General features: G+C 47.6%; 1 long non-coding RNA gene across 5 annotated transcripts in view; it reads right to left on the bottom strand.

Annotated features, from left to right (window-relative positions):
• Positions 1-22,214, bottom strand: part of LOC134945374 (uncharacterized) — a 101,390-nt gene that overhangs the window by 16,323 nt on the left and 62,853 nt on the right. The gene's annotated exons all lie outside the window — the stretch shown is intronic.

Below are 22,214 nucleotides of genomic sequence, written 5' to 3'. Positions count from 1 at the left end.
AGGTAGTGTTTGTGTGCTGGGATGTTGGTAATTAATTTGGGGAGGACATTGTGCATGTGTGCTGCTGAAGTGTTTGAAGTGAATGCACAGGGAGGACAGTGGGTGTCTGGGTGGGTGCTGGTGGTATGTTGTAGTGAAGGCAGGTATAAGTGTTGTTGGTAGTGAATGTCGGTTAGGGGGAGTGTGTGTCTGAGTGCGGTTTTGATTGGGTGTTGGTAGTGAATGCGAGCGGGGGAAAATGGGGGCATCAACAACTATTTCGCCTCCAGGCTTCTGGTATGAACTTATGTCCCTGCACAGATGTTGCAATCAAGCTGACTGAGGTACCTGTCATTAAGTCACCTGTGCCTAAGCATGGATGCCACTGGGTTAGGGAAAGAGTTGGACAAAAAAAGAGAATAAGCAAGACACTGTAGCATCGCGGGGGGTGTTAGGTTTAGGCATTAGAAGGGGGGTTAGGGTGTAGGGATGGGACGGTCAGGGTTAGGTACCGGGAAGGTTAGGCACTTAGAAGGCAAGGTTAGGTGTAGGAACCAAGTGGGGAGGGTTAGGATTAGGCAGCCCCGGGGAGGGTTATGGTTAGGCACCCACAAGGGAGGATTAGGGTAGGAGACAGGGGAAGTTTAGGGTGTTAACTACGGGGCTATCAGGATTTTAATGGCTGGGATGCCGATGTCGGTATTCTGATCGCCGGCATCCCGTCCATCGGGATTACATACTGAACCCTTGTCATCTTGTATGCTGCTGAGGAAGTCTGCTTCCCAGTTGTCCACTCCCGGAATGAATACTGCTGACAGTGCTATCACATGATTTTCCGCCCAGCGAAGAATCCTTGCAGCTTCTGCCATTGCCCTCCTGCTTCTTGTGCCACCCTGTCTGTTTACGTGGGTGACTGCCGTGATGTTGTCCGACTGGATCAACCCCGGCTGACCTTGAAGCAGAGGTCTTGCTAAGCTTAGAGCATTGTAAATGGCCCTTAGCTTCAGGATATTTATGTGAAGTGATGTCTCCAGGCTTGACCATAAGCCCTGGAAATTCCTTCCCTGTGTGACTGCCCCCCCAGCCTTGCAGGCTGGCATCCGTGGTCACCAGGACCCAGTCCTGAATGCCGAATCTGCGGCCCTCTAGAAGATGAGCACACTGCAACCACCACAGGAGAGACACCCTTGTCCTTGGTGACAGGGTTATCCGCTGATGCATCTGAAGATGCGACCCGGACCATTTGTCCAGCAGGTCCCACTGGAAAGTTCTTGCGTGGAATCTGCCGAATGGGATTGCTTCGTAGGAAGCCACCATTTTTCCCAGAACCCTTTCATTGATGTACTGAGACTTGGCTTGGTTATAGGAGGTTCCCGACTAGCTCGGATAACTCCTTGACTTTCTCCTCCGGGAGAAACACCTTTTTCTGGACTGTGTCCAGGATCATCCCCTAGGAACAGAAGACGAGTCGTCGGAATCAGCTGCGATTTTGGAATATTGAGAATCCAATCGTGCTGCCGCAACACTACCTGAGATAGTGCTACACCGACCTCCAACTGTTCCCTGGATCTTACCCTTATCAGGGAATCGTCCAAGTAAGGGATAACTAAAATTCCCTTCCTTCGAAGGAGTATCATCATTTCGGCCATTACCTTGGTAAAGACCCGGGGTGCCGCGGACCATCCATACGGCAGCGTCTGAACTGATAGTGACAGTTCTGTACCACAAACCTTAGGTACCCTTGGTGAGAAAGGTAAATTGGGACATGAAGGTAAGCATCCTTGATGTCCCGAGACATCATGTAGTCCCCTTCTTCCAGGTTCGCAATCACTGCTCTGAGTGACTGAATCTTGAATTTGAACCTCCGTATGTAAGTGTTCAAGATTTTAGATTTAGAATCGGTCTCACCGAGCCGTCCGGCTTCGGTACCACCACAGTGTGGAATAATACCCCGTTCCCTGTTGCAGGAGGGGTACCTTGATTATCACCTGCTGGGAATACAGCTTGTGAATGGCTTCCAAAACTGCCTCCCTGTCAGAGGGAGACATCGGTAAAGCCGACTTTAGGAAACGGCGAGGGGGAGACGTCTCGAATTCCAATTTGTACCCCTGAGATATCCCTTGAAGGATCCAGGGGTCCACTTGCGAGTGAGCCCACTGCGCGCTGAAATTCATTGAGACGGGACCCCACCGTGCCTGATTCTGCTTGTAAAGCCCCAGCGTCATACTGAGGGCTTGGCAGAGGCGGGAGAGGGCTTCTGTTCCTGGGAACTGGCTGATTTCTGCAGCCTTTTTCCTCTCCCTCTGTCACGGGGCAGAAATGAGGAACCTTTTGCCCGCTTGCCCACGAAAAGACTGCGCCTGATAATACGGCGTCTTCTTATGTTGAGAGGCGACCTGGGGTACAAACGTGGATTTCCCAGCTGTTGCCGTGGCCACCAGGTCTGAAAGACCGACCCCAAATAACTCCTCCCTTTAATAAGGCAATACTTCCAAATGCCGTTTGGAATCCGCATCACCTGACCACTGTCGTGTCCATAACCCTCTACTGGCAGAAATGGACAACGCACTTAGACTTGATGCCAGTCGGCAAATATTCCGCTGTGCATCACGCATATATAGAAATGCATCTTTTAAATGTTCTATAGGCAATAATATACTGTCCCTATCTAGGGTATCAATATTTTCAGTCAGGGAATCCGACCACACCAACCCAGCACTGCACATCCAGGCTGAGGCGATTGCTGGTCGCAGTATAACACCAGTATGTGTGTAAATACATTTTAGGACACCCTCCTGCTTTCTATCAGCAGGATCCTTAAGGGCGGCCATCTCAGGAGAGGGTAGAGCCCTTGTTCTTACAAGCGTGTGAGCGCTTTATCCACCCTAGGGGATGTTTCCCAACACACCCTAACCTCTGGCGGGAAAGGATATAATGCCAATAACATTTTAGAAATTATCAGTTGTTATCGGGGGAAACCCACGCATCATCACACACCTCATTTAATTTCTCAGATTCAGGAAAACTACAGGTAGTTTTTCCTCACCGAAAATAATACCCCTTTTTGGTGGTACTCGTATTATCAGAAATGTGTAAAACATTTTTCATTGCCTCAATCATGTAACGTGTGGCCCTACTGGAAGTCACATTTGTCTCTTCACCGGCGACACTGGAGTCAGTATCCGTGTCGGCGTCTATATCTGCCATCTGAGGTAACGGGCGCTTTAGAGCCCCTGACGGCCTATGAGACGTCTGGACAGGCACAAGCTGAGTAGCCGGCTGTCTCATGTCAACCACTGTCTTTTATACAGAGCTGACACTGTCACGTAATTCCTTCCAACAGTTCATCCACTCAGGTGTCGACCCCCTAGGGGGTGACATCACTATTACAGGCAATCTGCTCCGTCTCCACATCATTTTTCTCCTCATACATGTCGACACAAACGTACCGACACACAGCACACACACAGGGAATGCTCTGATAGAGGACAGGACCCCACTAGCCCTTTGGGGAGACAGAGGGAGAGTTTGCCAGCACACACCAGAGCGCTATATATATACAGGGATAACCTTATATAAGTGTTTTTCCCCGTATAGCTGCTGTATTTTAATACTGCGCCTAATTAGTGCCCCCCTCTCTTTTTTAACCCTTTCTGTAGTGTAGTGACTGCAGGGGAGAGCCAGGGAGCTTCCCTCCAACGGAGCTGTGAGGGAAAATGGCGCCAGAGTGCTGAGGAGATAGGCTCCGCCCCCTTCTCGGCGGCCTTATCTCCCGTTTTTCTGTGAATTCTGGCAGGGGTTAAATGCATCCATATAGCCCAGGAGCTATATGTGATGTATTTTTAGCCATCTAAGGTGTTTATATTGTGTCTCAGGGCGCCCCCCCCCCAGCACCCTGCACCCTCAGTGACCGGAGTGTGAAGTGTGCTGAGAGCAATGGCGCACAGCTGCGGTGCTGTGCGCTACCTTATTGAAGACAGGACGTCTTCTGCCGCCGATTTTCCGGACCTCTTCAGTCTTCTGGCTCTGTAAGGGGGCCGGCGGCGCGGCTCTGGGACCCATCCATGGCTGGGCCTGTGATCGTCCCTCTGGAGCTAATGTCCAGTAGCCTAAGAAGCCCAATCCACTCTGCACGCAGGTGAGTTCGCTTCTTCTCCCCTTAGTCCCTCGGTGCAGTGAGCCTGTTGCCAGCAGGTCTCACTGAAAATAAAAAACCTAAAACTAAACTTTTCACTAAGCAGCTCAGGAGAGCCACCTAGTGTGCACCCTTCTCGTTCGGGCACAAAAATCTAACTGAGGCTTGGAGGAGGGTCATAGGGGGAGGAGCCAGTGCACACCAGGTAGTCCTAAAGCTTTTACTTTTGTGCCCAGTCTCCTGCGGAGCCGCTATTCCCCATGGTCCTTAGACTCCTTACGGAGTCCCCACAATCCACTTAGGACGTTAGAGAAAATAATTTTAATAAAAAGAAAAAAAAATCGTCTGGCACCACTGGAACATCGGAAACATCGCAACCATCACGACTATTATGTTAACAGCCGTTCAGCCACCAGGTATACACTGAGGGGGCTGGGAGGTTTAATTTATAGTTCTTCAGCATCTGCTACTGTCTGGATCCACCGGGTGGTTTGTCCTGCGGTGCTGAACGATCGCAGTGATCGGCAGCACGGAAAGCACTGGGTGCACAGAGGCAGAGGGTCCCTCTGAGAGCTGCAGCTGCAGGTAGTTTCTCTTCCCTGCAGCTGCACACACCTTTATCTGACTGGTCTCATCCTGTGCGACAAGATAAGATATCAGATAAGGCACTTGCTGGTGTGGTTGCATCTGATGTGACCATGCCAGGCAAGTGGTTAAGGGAGGTTAAAGCCCTGCTACAGGTGGGGGAATATCAATAGGGTACAGCACTAAAAATCGGAACATTGCGATACTCATGGTAGGGAGGAGACCTTAGATAAAAAAAAAAAATGTAAAAAAAAAAGAGTACGTTTAGGAAACTACAAATGAGGTATGGATTTCTATAAACTAACTCATGAACTCCAAATGTTCACAAAAAATAATAATAACAAAAACAAAATACAATATAAAACAGAGCTCTACATAAAATTGCTTCATAATCTGAGAGGCAAACACTTCTAAATTCTGGGTAAAAAAATAAGATTTTACTCACCGGTAAATCTATTTCTCGTAGTCCGTAGTGGATGCTGGGAACTCCGTAAGGACCATGGGGATAGACGGGCTCCGCAGGAGACTGGGCACTCTATAAGAAAGATTTGGTACTATCTGATGTGCACTGGCTCCTCCCTCTATGCCCCTCCTCCAGACCTCAGTTAGGATACTGTGCCCGGAAGACCTGACACAATAAGGAAGGATTTTGAATCCCGGGTAAGACTCATACCAGCCACACCAATCACACCGTATAACTCGTGATACTATACCCAGTTAACAGTATGAAATAAAACAGAGCCTCTCAACAGATGGCTCAACAATAACCCTTTAGTTAGGCAATAACTATATACAAGTATTGCAGACAATCCGCACTTGGGATGGGCGCCCAGCATCCACTACGGACTACGAGAAATAGATTTACCGGTGAGTAAAATCTTATTTTCTCTGACGTCCTAGTGGATGCTGGGAACTCCGTAAGGACCATGGGGATTATACCAAAGCTCCCAAACGGGCGGGAGAGTGCGGATGACTCTGCAGCACCGAATGAGAGAACTCAAGGTCCTCCTCAGCCAGGGTATCAAATTTGTAGAATTTAGCAAACGTGTTTGCCCCTGACCAAGTTGCAGCTCGGCAAAGTTGTAAAGCCGAGACCCCTCGGGCAGCTGCCCAAGATGAGCCCACCTTCCTCATGGAATGGGCTTTCATTGATTTAGGATGCGGCAATCCAGCCGCAGAATGCTCCAGCTGAATTGTGCTACAAATTCAGCGAGCAATAGTCTGCTTAGAAGCAGGAGCACCTATTTTGTTGGGTGCCTACAGGATAAGAAGCGAGTCAGTTTTCCTGACTCCAGCCGTCCTGGAAATATAATTTTTTAAGGCCCTGACTACGTCCAGTAACTTGGAATCTTCCAAGTCCCTAGTAGCCGCAGGCACTACAATAGGTTGGTTCAAGTGAAAAGCTGATACCACCTTAGGGAGAAACTGGGGACGAGTCCTCAATTCTGCCCTATCCATATGGAAAATCAGATAAGGGCTTTTACATGACAAAGCCGCCAATTCTGACACACGCCTGGCCGAAGCCAAGGCCAATAACATGACCACTTTCCACGTGAGATATTTCAGATCCACAGTTTTAAGTGGCTCAAACCAATGTGATTTCAGGAAACTCAACACCACGTTGAGATCCCACGGTGCCACAGGAGGCACAAAAGGGGGCTGAATATGTAGCACTCCCTTTACAAAAGTCTGAACTTCAGGCAGTGAAGCCAGTTCTTTCTGGAAGAAAATCGACAGAGCCGAAATCTGGACTTTAATGGAACCCAATTTTAGGCCCATAGTCACTCCCGACTGTAGGAAGTGCAGAAAACGACCCAGCTGAAATTCCTCTGTTGGGGCCTTCCTGGCCTCACACCACGCAACATATTTTCGCCAAATACGGTGATAATGGTTTGCGGTTACTTCTTTCCTGGCTTTTATCAGCGTAGGAATGACTTCCTCCGGAATGCCCTTATGCTTTAGGATCCGGAATTCAACCGCCATGCCGTCCAACGCAGCCGCGGTAAGTCTTGGAACAGACAGGGCCCCTGCTGTAGTAGATCCAGTCTGAGCGGTAGAGGCCATGGGTCCTCTGATATTATTTCTGTTAGCTCTGGGTACCAAGCTCTCCTTGGCCCATCCGGAACCACGAGTATCGTTCTTCCTCCTCGTTTTCTTATTATTCTCAGTACCTTTGGTATGAGAGGCAGAGGAGGGAATACATAAACCGACTGGTACACCCACGGTGTCACTAGAGCGTCCACAGCTATTGCCTGAGGGTCCCTTGACCTGGTGCAATATCTAGTTTTTTGTTTAGGTGGGACGCCATCATGTCCACCTGTGGCCTTTCCCAACGGTTTACCAACAGTTGGAAGACTTCTGGATGAAGTCCCCACTCTCCCGGGTGTCGGTCGTGTCTGCTGAGGAAGTCTGCTTCCCAGTTGTCCACACTGCTTACAGCGCTAAGACGTGATTTTCCGCCCATCGGAGAATCCTTGTGGCTTCTGCCATCGCCATCCTGCTTCTTGTGCCGCCCTGTCGGTTTACATGGGCGACTGCCGTGATGTTGTCTGATTGGATCAGTACCGGCTGGTTTTGAAGCAGAGGCCTTGCTAGACTTAGGGCATTGTAAATGTCCCTCAGTTCCAGAATATTTATGTGTAGGGACGACTCCTGACTTGACCAAAGTCCTTGGAAGTTTCTTCCCTGTGTGACTGCACCCCAGCCTCGAAGGCTGGCATCCGTGGTTACCAGGACCCAGTCCTGTATGCCGAATCCGCGGCCATCTTGAAGATGAGCACTCTGCAGCCACCACAGTAGATATACCCTGGTATATACCCTGGTCCTTGGAGACAGGGTTATCAGCCGATGCATCTGAAGATGCGATCCCGACCACTTGTTCAAGAGGTCCCACTAAAAGGTTCTTGTATGGAACCTGCCGAATGGAATTTTGCTTCGTAAGAAGCTACCATTTTTCCCAGGACTCGTGTGCAGTGATGCACCGATACCTGTTTTGGTTTCAGGAGGTCTCTGACTAGAGATGACAGCTCCTTGGCTTTCTCCTGCAGGAGAAACACTTTTTTCTGTTCTGTGTCCAGAACCATCCCCAGGAACAGTAGGCGTGTGGTAGGAACCAGCTGTGACTTTGGAATGTATAGAATCCATCCGTGCTGTTGTAGCACTTCCCGAGATAGTGCTACTCCGACCAACAACTGCTCCTTGGACCTCGCCTTTATAAGGAGATCGTCCAAGTATGGGATAATTAAAACTCCCTTTTCTCGAAGGAGTATCATCATTTCTGCCATTACCTTGGTAAAGACCCTCGGTGCTGTGGACAGTCCAAACGGCAGTATTTGGAATTGGTAATGGCAATCCTGTACCACACATCTGAGGTACTCCTGATGAGGATGGTAAATAGGGACATGTAGGTAAGCATCCTTGATGTCCAGGGATTGTAATCCCCCTCCTCCAGGCTTGCAATAACCGCCCTGAGCGATTCCATCTTGAACTTGAATTTTTTAATGTATGTGTTCAAGGATTTCAAATTTAAAATGGGTCTTACCGAACCGTCTGGTTTCGGTACCACAACCAGTGTGGAATAGTAACCCCGTCCTTGTTGAAGTAGGGGCACCTTGACTATCACCTGCTGGGAATACAGCTTGTGAATTGCCTCTAGCACAGCCTCCCTGCCTGAGGGAGTTGTCGGCAAGGCAGATTTGAGGAAACGGCGGGGGGGAGACACCTCGAATTCCAGCTTGTACCCCTGAGATACTACTTGAAGGATCCAGGGATCCACCTGTGAGCGAGCCCACTGATCGCTGAAATTTTTGAGGCGGCCCCCCACCGTACCTGGCTACGCCTGTGGAGCCCCCGCGTCATGCGGTGGACTCAGAGGAAGCGGGGGAAGAATTTTGATTCTGGGAACTGGCTGCTGGTGCAGCTTTTTCCCTCTTCCCTCGTCTCTGTGCAGAAAGGAAGCGCCTTTGACCCGCTTGCTTTTCTGAAGCCGAAAGGACTGTACCTGATAATACAGTGCTTTTCTTAGGCTGTGAGGAAACCTGAGGTAAAAAAATTTCATCCCAGCTGTTGCTGTGGATACGAGGTCCCAGAGACCATCCCCAAACAATTCCTCACCTTTATAAGGCTCTATGTGCCTTTTAAAGTCAGCATCACCTGTCCAGTGTCGGGTCTCTAATACCCTCCTGACAGAATGGACATTGCAATAATTCTGGATGCCAGCCGGCAAAATATCCCTCTGTGCACCCCTCATATATAAGACGACGTCTTATGTTCGCAAAATAGTATCCCTGTTTGAAAGGGTTACAGACCACGCTGCAGCAGCACTATCTGCAGGTCTCAGTCTAGTACCTGAGTGTGTAAATACAGACTTCAGGATAGCCTCCTGCTATTTTCAGCAGGTACCTTCAAAGTGGCCGTATCCTAAGACGGCAGTGCCACCTTTTTTAACAAACGTGTGAGCGCCTTATCCACCCTAGGGGATATCTCCCAGCGTAACTTATCCTCTGGCGGGAAAGGGTACGCCATCAGTAACTTGTTAGAAATTACCAGTTTCTTATCGGGGGAACCCACGCTTTTTCACACTTCATTCACTCATTTGATGGGGGAACAAAACACTGCCTGCTTTTTCTCCCCACACATAAAACCCTTTTTTGTTTTTAGTGGTACTTGGGTTAATGTCAGAAATGTGTAACACATTTTTTATTGCCGGGATCATGTAACGGATGTTCCTAGTGGATTGTGTATATGTCTCAACCTCGTCGACACTGGAGTCAGACTCCGTGTCGACATATGTGTCTGCCATCTGAGGGAGCGGGCGTTTTTAAGCCCCTGATGGCCTTTGAGACGCCTGGGCAGGCGCGGGCTGAGAAGCCGGCTGTCCCATAGCTGTTACGTCATCCAGCCTTTTATGTAAGGAGTTGACACTGTCGGTTAATACCTTCCACCTGTCCATCCACTCTGGTGTCGGCCCACAGGGGGCGACATCTCATTTATCGGCATCTGCTCCGCCTCCACATAAGCCTCCTCATCAAACATGTCGACACAGCCGTACCGACACACCGCGCACACACAGGGAATGCTCTGACTGAGGACAGGACCCCACACAGCCCTTTGGGGAGACAGAGAGAGAGTATGCCAGCACACACCGGAGCGCTATATAATGTAGGGATAAACACTATCACTGAGTGAATTTTCCTCAATAGCTGCTTGTATAAACAATATTGCGCCTAAATTTAGTGCCCCACCTCTCTTTTTAACCCTTTGAGCCTGAAAACTACAGGGGAGAGCCTGGGGAGCTGTCTTCCAGCTACACTGTGAAGAGAAAATGGCGCCGGTGTGCTGAGGGAGATGGCTTCGCCCCTTTTTCGGCGGACTTTTCTCCCGCATTTTTCTGTATTCTGGCAGGGGTAATTACCACATATATAGCCTCTGGGGCTATATATTGTGGCTATTTTGCCAGCCAAGGTGTTTTTATTGCTGCTCAGGGCGCCCCCCCCCCCAGCGCCCTGCACCCTCAGTGACCGGAGTGTGAAGTGTGTATGAGGAGCAATGGCGCACAGCTGCAGTGCTGTGCGCTACCTTGGTGAAGACTGAAGTCTTCTGCCGCCGATTTTCCGGACCATCTTCATGCTTTTGGCTCTGTAAGGGGGACGGCGGCGCGGCTCCGGGAACGAACACCAAGGACGGGTCCTGCGGTCGATCCCTCTGGAGCTAATGGTGTCCAGTAGCCTAAGAAGCCCAAGCTAGCTGCAAGCAGGTAGGTTCGCTTCTTCTCCCCTTAGTCCCTCGATGCAGTGAGCCTGTTGCCAGCAGGTCTCACTGTAAAATAAAAAACCTAATTTAAACTTTCTTTCTAGAAGCTCAGGAGAGCCCCTAGTGTGCAACCAGCTCGGGCCGGGCACAGAAATCTAACTGAGGTCTGGAGGAGGGGCATAGAGGGAGGAGCCAGTGCACACCAGATAGTACCAAATCTTTCTTATAGAGTGCCCAGTCTCCTGCGGAGCCCGTCTATCCCCATGGTCCTTACGGAGTTCCCAGCATCCACTAGGACGTCAGAGAAATTACAGTTAATAGTTTTTGGTTGTCTCTGACAAGCTGTGTTTTACACAGGAGTATTATCTGTTACTTCTAATTAAAAGATTTTGATATATACTTACCTCTAGCTACCTTTCAAAATCTAGAAGAAAAAAAAAGTACTTTACGTTCTGTGGAAATGTGAGTTAATTGGGAAAATGGAACCAAATGTAATTTGTGCCATGCAGCCAAATATACTTGCAAAGTAGGTGGAGAAACAGGCAAATGTTGCTGCCCATTAAGGGCCACATGGGCCTGGAGCTGAAAATGTTGAAGAGCCTATACTGATAAGGGGAGGAGCTGTGACCAGTGCTGTGTGGGTGTGGCCAGTGCTGTGTGGGTGTGGTCAGAGCCATATGGGTTTGTAGTACTCCCTCTACACTATCAGCCCCACTGTCTCCCTAAATATCTACAAATTTGCATCATTTTGTGAGAAAATTAGTAAAGCAATTTTCATGCTTATCATTTATGGTTGTGCCAGTTAGGCAGCTGGTCATCGTTATGCTGCTTATTTATATGTGGAGGCATGGGGGTGTAGCCCCATCTGCTCCATTGTTAATCTAAGGCTGGGTACACACTGAGTGATATGCTACTCCAATCCTTTTGATCAGATGATATATCGCTCAGAATGGAGCATATCGGGCAGTGTGTATGCCTAATATGCGTGCTCCCGTGATCACTAGTGATATTGCTAGGTTTCATGTGCTATTGATACAGCTAGCGTGCTTGTTTATGCTAATGAAGGATAGAAAATAGGGCCTAATTTAGCCTGAAGCCCTATGTGATTGACAGGCAGAGGCGGTCGCGGGGCGGGAGGGGGCGTGCCAGCGGCATTCGAACACAGTTGGGGGAGGCGCAGGCCGTACAACGCAGGTGTGTCCGGACCGCTGCTGGGGCGGCCCGTGGCAGCTACGTGATGTCACACGCAGCCGCTGCGACCCAAAACATGGCAGGTACCCGCCTGCCTCCGCAGCTAGGCTACATAGGCAAGGAGCTACTCACTGGGTGCTAAAGCATTGCCGCTGAGCGATGCTTTCACACCTCTGCAGGGAGTGAGGGGTAGGGCTTGACATGTCAGATACACATACAGTGTAAGAACTAAGGAATAAAATTGCATTCACTTTATATTTTCACACAGACACACACAAACCTTAAGGCTTTTGGCTGCACAGGATCCAACGCTATCAGCTGATCCAATTCCTTATTGTTCTGCTAAACTAGGTCTCTGGTCCTTTCCCGCTTCCATCACACTGGCAGCACGTTTCTCTCTCTCCGGGGTTCTCACTCCAACTCCCCCATGTGCTCTCTCCTCCATACTTCTGTTCTCTCCCAGATCACCCTTATTTTTCCACTTATTGGCCCTCATTCCGAGTTGTTCGCTCGCTAGCTGCTTTTAGCAGCATTGCAAACGCTAGGCCGCCGCCCTCTGGGATGTATCTTAGCTTAGCAGAATAGCGAACTAAAGATTAGCAGAACTGCTACTAAATAATTCCCTGCAGTTTCTGAGTAGCTCCAGACCTACTCCTAGATTGCGATCAGCTCGGTCCGGTTAGTTCCTGGTTTGACATCACAAACACGCCCTGCGTCCGGCCAGCCACTCCCCCGTTTCTCCAGCCACTCCTGCGTTTTTACCTGGCACGCCTGTGTTTTTTAGCACACTCCCTGAAAACGTCATGTTGCAGCCCAGAAACACCCACTTCCTGTCAATCACACTACGATCACTCGAGCGTTGAAAAAACGTTGCTCGAGCTTGTGTAAATCTACTAAGTGTTGTGTTAAATAACTAAGCGCATGCGCGCTGCGTACCATGCACATTTTCCACCTAATCGCTCCGCTGAGAAAAACGGCAACGAGCGAACAACTCGGAATGACCCCCATTGTTCTCTCTCACCACAGCCTCAACAGCTATTACTCTGTTCTCTTGTAAAGCCCCTTCCCCATTCCCTGCTTCTTCTTCCTCATCCTTTTTTATCCTCACCCTACCCTGAAAGTGACAGAGTTGCTTTGGCCAATCACAACAGCTGCAGCAGCTCTAGGATAGCCAGCAAATCATCAGATCCCGCAAACAGCGAGTCTTCTAAACCAATATGTCAGAACCAGTCTCAAACTTCACAATACTTTCAAGATTATTTTCACAATAAAAACATGATAATTACCATCCAATTGGCATACATTTATTATGGTAACATGTTTCTTCAATATGGAAATCCAAATAATTATAAAAAGGTTGATGTACCTCTCAAAAAGGACGGGATTTCCGTGCTCCATCCAGGGGCAGATTTAGGGGGCGAGGCCCGCTCTAGGCACAACAGTGACTGCCACCCCATCCCCCGTCTAATTTTATTATTTTTATTGATTGGTTAAGTCCTCATTTTGTGATAGAATAATAAAGGCCGCTAACTATAACTTTTTTATTTGTAATTATATATACATATTAACAAAGAAGGACAGCTTACAGGGGCAGTATGTGAGTGTCCTACCCATTTACACGTCATTTAAGATGGATTATGGCAGAGTACAGTAAGAGGCGTCACTTACATGACTAACATCTGGTGAGGCTTCTATAAAAAGGGGCGTGGCTTCGTGCGGCACAGTCAGAAGGGGCGTGGCTTTGCTGCATGGAGGTCATAGCTAAGCTTCCCAGCCCTCATTTCCGTCACTACGTGGGGTACGGGAGATGCTGGCTGACCCAATAGACTGCAGTGCCAGCTTCTAAGCGGTGACAGAAGCTGCGCACTGCACGTAATGTGACAGTGCAACACCCGGTTACTGTCATTGAGCAGGAGCCAACACTTTGGTGACACCCCTCGGTGGGTGAAACCTAGGTGCAGGCCACACCCCCATTGTGATGCCACTGAGTACAGTGGAAATATTTTGCAGTTACTGGTAATTTTTGGGCTGACAGTACCAACATAAGCATCTAACACCACTTTCAGATCGCAAACCCAGGTCGGACCCGGCTTTTGAACCTGGGTCCAAGCAGGCTCAGACCTATTCACATTGCAGTTTATTCCCAGGTTGGTGCCTTTCACACTGAACCCGGGTCACCCATGTTAAACACTGTGATGTGATTTAAAGTGGACTTTTCTGGCTCACATTGATGAGGTTTCAAAAGAAATAAATGGACGGGCTGGAGACTGCTCTGAGCAGACAGATAAACAGCCAATCAGCACCTTTTTCTGAGACCTGAGTTGAATATTCTGGGTCAGAGGCTTTCACACTGCACAAAGACCCGGGTCCGACTAATGTTTAACCATTCAAGCCCGGGTTGAAATGCCGGCTTACTCGACCTGGGTTATTCACTTTGGCACTTTCACACTGCACCTCGACCCGGCAACAACCCGGGTTATTTTGGCGATGTGAAAGGGGTATAAGTGCCGTCCCTAGTCGTGTGCCCAATGGGAAATTCACCACTGCTCCATTCCCCATTACATGCTTTATGTGCTGTCATTTTCGACAAAACACACTTCTTTTTCTACAAAAGAAGTTGCCCATAGCAACGAATCAACTACTAGATGTTAGTCGATAAAATGACACTTAGAAGCCGATTAATTTCTGTGGACCACGTCTCCACTTTCTCTCTCTGGAAAGTTTGATTCATCTCCCCTGCAGTATGAGCACTTGCCACATCAAATAGAGCACCCTGGGCTTATTTCTTCAAGGGAATTAAGCTGTAAAATAAAATCAAGCGGTGGGTCTGTAGGTGGACCTTGTTAGGTTGTTTATCACACAGAACACACGTCTGGTACAAATATCTGTATACTTGTCTAGGATTGTATGAATAGTTTATAATATCTTTGTAGTTAACAAAAACAGCCTTGGCTGGTGAGTAGACCCCTATAACGAGATTATCTAATTGGCCCGACACTGCAGGATACCGCAGCAAAACCTACACAATATATTTTAAGACACTACGCTGCACAACATTAATAGAGAGGAATAATATCAATGGTTACACTGAGAGAAGATAACAGTTTGCTGAATATCAATTAGATTTTTGCCAGCACCACACATATGGTGTTTCTCTGTAATCAGATCATCGTACAGCAAATCTTAGTAAATTCTGGAAGTCAGAGTAAATTATGCAAATGTTTCATTAATTTTCAGGCAGTGAGATGAGCATTTATCTGCGTGAACCAATGACAATCAAGGAGCATGAGATAGTGGTGCTGCTAGAGATAAAGGCTGGCTGTTGCTGGAGCCTAGCACACTTTACAAGGACTCAGAAACAGAACCTTTGAGGCTTTGCAATTCATCACCCGTAAGCCTTGCTTAACAGCATCACTTCTGAGAAGCTAAGAGCACATTGTCCAGAGCTAAAGGCTTTATTGTATTTGTTATTAAACTGTGAAATAGGCTATTGCTATTTGAATGCACAAAAGAGGTTAAGCCCCATCACAGGGAACAGTAGAATTAAACATGAAAATGCAAAATAGAGCATATATTAAATCCCCAAATATATTCACTCTACAGAATAAAAATATATCTAAAAAAAAAAAAAAAGAGATTCAAACTTCTCGGAGATCTTCTGTAGTTCGTAGGAAACTATAGGTTACAAAGACCTGTCTGATCTAGGATGCAACTATTGGGATGTAGGTATGTGACCGGCGGTCAGGAGACCGTTGGTCACAATTAGTGATGAGCGGGTTCGGTTTCTCGGAAACCGAACCCCCCCGAACTTCACGCTTTTTACACGGGTCCGAGGCAGACTCGGATCTTCCCGCCTTGCTCAATTAACCCGAGCGCGCCCGAACGTCATCATCCCGCTGTCGGATTCTCGCGAGACTCGGATTCTATATAAGGAGCCGCGCGTCGCCGCCATTTTCACACGTGCATTGAGATTGATAGGGAGAGGACGTGGCTGGCGTCCTCTCCGTTTAGATAGAGAGTGAGACACTTGATTTACTGGAGCATTAGGAGTACTCAGAGAGTGCAGAGTTTTGCTGATAGTTATACTAGTGACCACCAGTTTTATTTATTATTTAATATAATCCGTTCTCTGCCTGAAAAAAAACTATACACAGTCACATACCATATCTGTGCTCAGCCTCAGTGTGCTGCATGATAATATCATCTATGTATATCTGACTGTGCTGAGTAGTGCTCACTGCTCACACAGCTTAATTGTGGGGGAGACTGGGGAGCAGTTATAGCAGGAGTACATATTTAACAGTGCACACTTTTGCTTCCAGAGTGCCAGTGTGACTGACCAGCAGTGACCACCAGTATATTGTCTGCCTGAAAAAGTTAAACACTCGTGTGGTGTTTTTTTTTTTTATTCTATAAACGCATTCTGCTGACAGTGTCCAGCAGGTCCGTCATTCATTATATTTCTATCTTCTTCATACTAGTAGTTTAGGAGTCTGCAGTGCTGACAGTGTCCAGCAGGTCCGTCATTATATAATATATACCTCTCCTGCAGTAGTGATATATATATATTTTTTATATCATTATCATCCAGTCTATACTAGCAGACGCAGTACGGTAGTCCACGGCTGTAGCTACCTCTGTGTCGGCAGTCGCTCGTCCATAATTGTATACCTACATGTGGTGGTTTTTTTTTTTCTATCTTCTTCATACTAGTAGTTTAGGAGTCTGCAGTGCTGACAGTGTCCAGCAGGTCCGTCATTATACAATATATACCTGTCCTGCAGTAGTGATATATATATATTTTTTATATCATTATCATCCAGTCTATACTAGCAGAGGCAGTACGGTAGTCCATGGCTGTAGCTACCTCTGTGTCGGCAGTCGCTCGTCCATAATTGTATACCTACCTGTGGTGGTTTTTTTTTTTCTATCTTCTTCATACTAGTAGTTTAGGAGTCTGCAGTGCTGACAGTGTCCAGCAGGTCCGTCATTATACAATATATACCTGTCCTGCAGTAGTTATATATATATATTTTTTATATCATTATCATCCAGTCTATACTAGCAGACGCAGTACGGTAGTCCACGGCTGTAGCTACCTCTGTGTCGGCAGTCGCTCGTCCATAATTGTATACCTACCTGTGGTGGATTTTTTTTTTCTATCTTCTTCATACTAGTAGTTTAGGAGTCTGCAGTGCTGACAGTGTCCAGCAGGTCCGTCATTATACAATATATACCTGTCCTGCAGTAGTGATATATATATATTTTTTATATCATTATCATCCAGTCTATACTAGCAGACGCAGTACGGTAGTCCACGGCTGTAGCTACCTCTGTGTCGGCAGTCGCTCGTCCATAATTGTATACCTACCTGTGGTGGCTTTTTTTTTTTTCTATCTTCTTCATACTAGTAGTTTAGGAGTCTGCAGTGCTGACAGTGTCCAGCAGGTCCGTCATTATACAATATATACCTGTCCTGCAGTAGTGATATATATATATTTTTTATATCATTATCATCCAGTCTATACTAGCAGACGCAGTACGGTAGTCCACGGCTGTAGCTACCTCTGTGTCGGCAGTCGCTCGTCCATAATTGTATACCTACCTGTGGTGTTTTTTTTTTTTTTCTATCTTCTTCATACTAGTAGTTTAGGAGTCTGCAGTGCTGACAGTGTCCAGCAGGTCTGTCATTATACAATATATACCTGTCCTGCAGTAGTAATATATATATATTTTTTATATCATTATCATCCAGTCTATACTAGCAGACGCAGTACGGTAGTCCACGGCTGTAGCTACCTCTGTGTCGGCAGTCGCTCGTCCATAATTGTATGCCTACCTGTGGTGGGGTTTTTTTTTCTATCTTCTTCATACTAGTAGTTTAGGAGTCTGCAGTGCTGACAGTGTCCAGCAGGTCCGTCATTATACAATATATACCTGTCCTGCAGTAGTGATATATATATATTTTTATATCATTATCATCCAGTCTATACTAGCAGACGCAGTACGGTAGTCCACGGCTGTAGCTACCTCTGTGTCGGCAGTCGCTCGTCATCCATAAGTATACTAGTATCCATCCATCTCCATTGTTTACCTGAGGTGCCTTTTAGTTGTGCCTATTAAAATATGGAGAACAAAAATGTTGAGGTTCCAAAAATAGGGAAAGATCAAGATCCACTTCCACCTCGTGCTGAAGCTGCTGCCACTAGTCATGGCCGAGACGATGAAATGCCATCAACGTCGTCTGCCAAGGCCGATGCCCAATGTCATAGTACAGAGCATGTAAAATCCAAAACACCAAATATCAGTAAAAAAAGGACTCAAAAATCTAAAATAAAATCGTCGGAGAAGCGTAAACTTGCCAATATGCCATTTACCACACGGAGTGGCAAGGAACGGCTGAAGCCCTGGCCTATGTTCATGGCTAGTGGTTCAGCTTCACATGAGGATGGAAGCACTCAGCCTCTTGCTAGAAAAATGAAAAGACTTAAGCTGGCAAAAGCACAGTAAAGAACTGTGCGTTCTTCGAAATCACAAATCCACAAGGAGAGTCCAATTGTGTCGGTTGCGATGCCTGACCTTCCCAACACTGGACGTGAAGAGCATGCGCCTTCCACCATTTGCACGCCCCCTGCAAGTGCTGGAAGGAGCACCCGCAGTCCAGTTCCTGATAGTCAGATTGAAGATGTCAGTGTTGAAGTACACCAGGATGAGGAGGATATGGGTGTTGCTGGCGCTGGGGAGGAAATTGACCAGGAGGATTCTGATGGTGAGGTGGTTTGTTTAAGTCAGGCACCCGGGGAGACACCTGTTGTCCGTGGGAGGAATATGGCCATTGACATGCCTGGTCAAAATACCAAAAAAATCAGCTCTTCAGTGTGGAAGTATTTCAACAGAAATGCGGACAACATTTGTCAAGCCGTGTGTTGCCTTTGTCAAGCTGTAATAAGTAGGGGTAAGGACGTTAACTACCTCGGAACATCCTCCCTTATACGTCACCTGCAGCGCATTCATCATAAGTTAGTGACAAGTTCAAAAACTTTGGGCGACAGCGGAAGCAGTCCACTGACCAGTAAATCCCTTCCTCTTGTAACCAAGCTCACGCAAACCACACCACCAACTCCCTCAGTGTCAATTTCCTCCTTCCCCAGGAATGCCAATAGTCCTGCAGGCCATGTCACTGGCAATTCTGACGAGTCCTCTCCTGCCTGGGATTCCTCCGATGCATCCTTGCGTGTAACGCCTACTGCTGCTGGCGCTGCTGTTGTTGCTGCTGGGAGTCGATGGTCATCCCAGATGGGAAGTCGTAAGACCACTTTTACTACTTCCACCAAGCAATTGACTGTCCAACAGTCCTTTGCGAGGAAGATGAAATATCACAGCAGTCATCCTGCTGCAAAGCGGATAACTGAGGCCTTGGCATCCTGGGCGGTGAGAAACGTGGTTCCGGTATCCATCATTACTGCAGAGCCAACTAGAGACTTGTTGGAGGTACTGTTTCCCCGGTACCAAATACCATCTAGGTTCCATTTTTCTAGGCAGGCGATACCGAAAATGTACACAGACCTCAGAAAAAGACTCACCAGTGTCCTAAAAAATGCAGTTGTACCCAATGTCCACTTAACCACGGACATGTGGACAAGTGGAGCAGGGCAGACTCAGGACTATATGACTGTGACAGCCCACTGGGTAGATGTATTGACTTCCGCCGCAAGAACAGCAGCGGCGGCACCAGTAGCAGCATCTCGCAAACGCCAACTCTTTCCTAGGCAGGCTACGCTTTGTATCACCGCTTTCCAGAATACGCACACAGCTGAAAACCTCTTACGGCAACTGAGGAAGATCATCGCAGAATGGCTTACCCCAATTGGACTCTCCTGTGGATTTGTGGCATCGGACAACGCCAGCAATATTGTGTGTGCATTAAATCTGGGCAAATTCCAGCACGTCCCATGTTTTGCACATACCTTGAATTTGGTGGTGCAGAATTATTTAAAAAACGACAGGGGCGTGCAAGAGATGCTGTCGGTGGCCAGAAGAATTGCGGCACACTTTCGGCGTACAGGCACCACGTACAGAAGACTGGAGCACCACCAAAAACGCCTGAACCTGCCCTGCCATCATCTGAAGCAAGAAGTGGTAACGAGGTGGAATTCAACCCTCTATATGCTTCAGAGGTTGGAGGAGCAGCAAAAGGCCATTCAAGCCTATACAACTGAGCACGATATAGGAGGTGGAATGCACCTGTCTCAAGCGCAGTGGAGAATGATTTTAACGTTGTGCAAGGTTCTGCAACCTTTTGAACTTGCCACACGTGAAGTCAGTTCAGACACTGCCAGCCTGAGTCAGGTCATTCCCCTCATCAGGCTTTTGCAGAAGAAGCTGGAGACATTGAAGGAGGAGCTAACACAGAGCGATTCCGCTAGGCATGTGGGACTTGTGGATGGAGCCCTTAATTCGCTTAACAAGGATTCACGGGTGGTCAATCTGTTGAAATCAGAGCACTACATTTTGGCCACCGTGCTCGATCCTAGATTTAAAACCTACCTTGGATCTCTCTTTCCGGCAGACACAAGTCTGCTGGGGTTCAACGAACTGCTGGTGAGAAAATTGTCAAGTCAAGCGGAACGCGACCTGTCAACATCTCCTCCTTCACATTCTCCCGCAACTGGGGGTGCGAGGAAAAGGCTCAGAATTCCGAGCCCACCCGCTGGCGGTGATGCAGGGCAGTCTGGAGCGACTGCTGATGCTGACATCTGGTCCGGACTGAAGGACCTGACAACGATTACGGACATGTCGTCTACTGTCACTGCATATGATTCTCTCCCCATTGAAAGAATGGTGGAGGATTATATGAGTGACCGCATCCAAGTAGGCACGTCAGACAGTCCGTACTTATACTGGCAGGAAAAAGAGGCAATTTGGAGGCCCTTGCACAAACTGGCTTTATTCTACCCAAGTTGCCCTCCCACAAGTGTGTACTCCGAAAGAGTGTTTAGTGCCGCCGCTCACCTTGTCAGCAATCGGCGTACGAGGTTACATCCAGAAAATGTGGAGAAGATGATGTTCATTAAAATGAATTATAATCAATTCCTCCGTGGAGACATTGACCAGCAGCAATTGCCTCCACAAAGTACACAGGGAGCTGAGATGGTGGATTCCAGTGGGGACGAATTGATAATCTGTGAGGAGGGGGATGTACACGGTGATATATCGGAGGATGATGATGAGGTGGACATCTTGCCTCTGTAGAGCCAGTTTGTGCAAGGAGAGATTAATTGCTTCTTTTTTGGTGGGGGTCCAAACCAACCCGTCATTTCAGTCACAGTCGTGTGGCAGACCCTGTCACTGAAATGATGGGTTGGTTAAAGTGTGCATGTCCTGTTTATACAACATAAGGGTGGGTGGGAGGGCCCAAGGACAATTCCATCTTGCACCTCTTTTTTCTTTCATTTTTCTTTGCGTCATGTGCTGTTTGGGGAGTAGTTTTTGGAAGGGCCATCCTGCGTGACACTGCAGTGCCACTCCTAGATGGGCCAGGTGTTTGTGTCGGCCACTTGGGTCGCTGAGCTTAGTCATCCAGCGACCTTGGTGCAAATTTTAGGACTAAAAATAATATTGTGAGGTGTGAGGTGTTCAGAATAGACTGAAAATGAGTGGAAATTATGGTTATTGAGGTTAATAATACTTTGGGATCAAAATGACCCCCAAATTCTATGATTTAAGCTGTTTTTTAGGGTTTTTTGAAAAAAACACCCGAAACCAAAACACACCCGAATCCGACAAAAAAAATTCGGTGAGGTTTTGCCAAAACGCGTTCGAGCCCAAAACACGGCCGCGGAACCGAACCTAAAACCAAAACACAAAACCCGAAAAATTTCCGGTGCTCATCACTAGTCACAATACCGACCCCTACTGTACATCCCGCCCACTCGAACGACTAACAGGGACTATTCCCACTCGTGGGTGTCCACAACACCCATAGAGTGGGAACAGAGGCAGGCGACCAAACTAATCAAGGGCATGGAGATGCTGGAATATGAGGAAAGGCTGGCAAGGCTAAACATGTTTACATTGGAAAAGAGGAGACTAAGAGGGGACATGATCAACATCTACAAATATATAAGGGGTCAATACACAGAGCTCGGGAGGGACCTGTTTTCTATAAGATCAGCACAGAGGACACGTGGTCACTCGCTTAGGTTAGAGGAGAGGAGTTTCCGCACATTGAGGAGAAAAAGTTTTTTCACAGTAAGGACAATACATGTTTGGAATTCCCTGCCTGAGAGAGTAGTAATGGCGGACTCAGTCAACACCTTTAAGAATGGGTTAGATAAATTCCTATTGGATAAAGATATTCAGGGTTATGGTGCGTAGGCACGCATTATAGTTAATATAACTAGTCCTATAATAAAAATAACTAGTCCTATAATAAGACTGCATAGGAGACCACAAATAGGTTGAACTCGATGGACAATTGTCTTTTTTCAAACTTAATTACTATGTTACTATGTTAGAACCTGAGGCAAGCCCAGCTCGCCGCAGAGCCCGCAAGGGTTTTGTTGCGCTTCCT

The sequence above is a fragment of the Pseudophryne corroboree genome, chromosome 7, assembly GCF_028390025.1.
Source record: "Pseudophryne corroboree isolate aPseCor3 chromosome 7, aPseCor3.hap2, whole genome shotgun sequence".
NCBI classification, from domain to species: Eukaryota; Metazoa; Chordata; class Amphibia; order Anura; family Myobatrachidae; genus Pseudophryne; species Pseudophryne corroboree.
The sequence above is the reverse complement of the archived record's forward strand: the minus strand, read 5'-3'. Positions and strand labels throughout refer to the sequence as shown.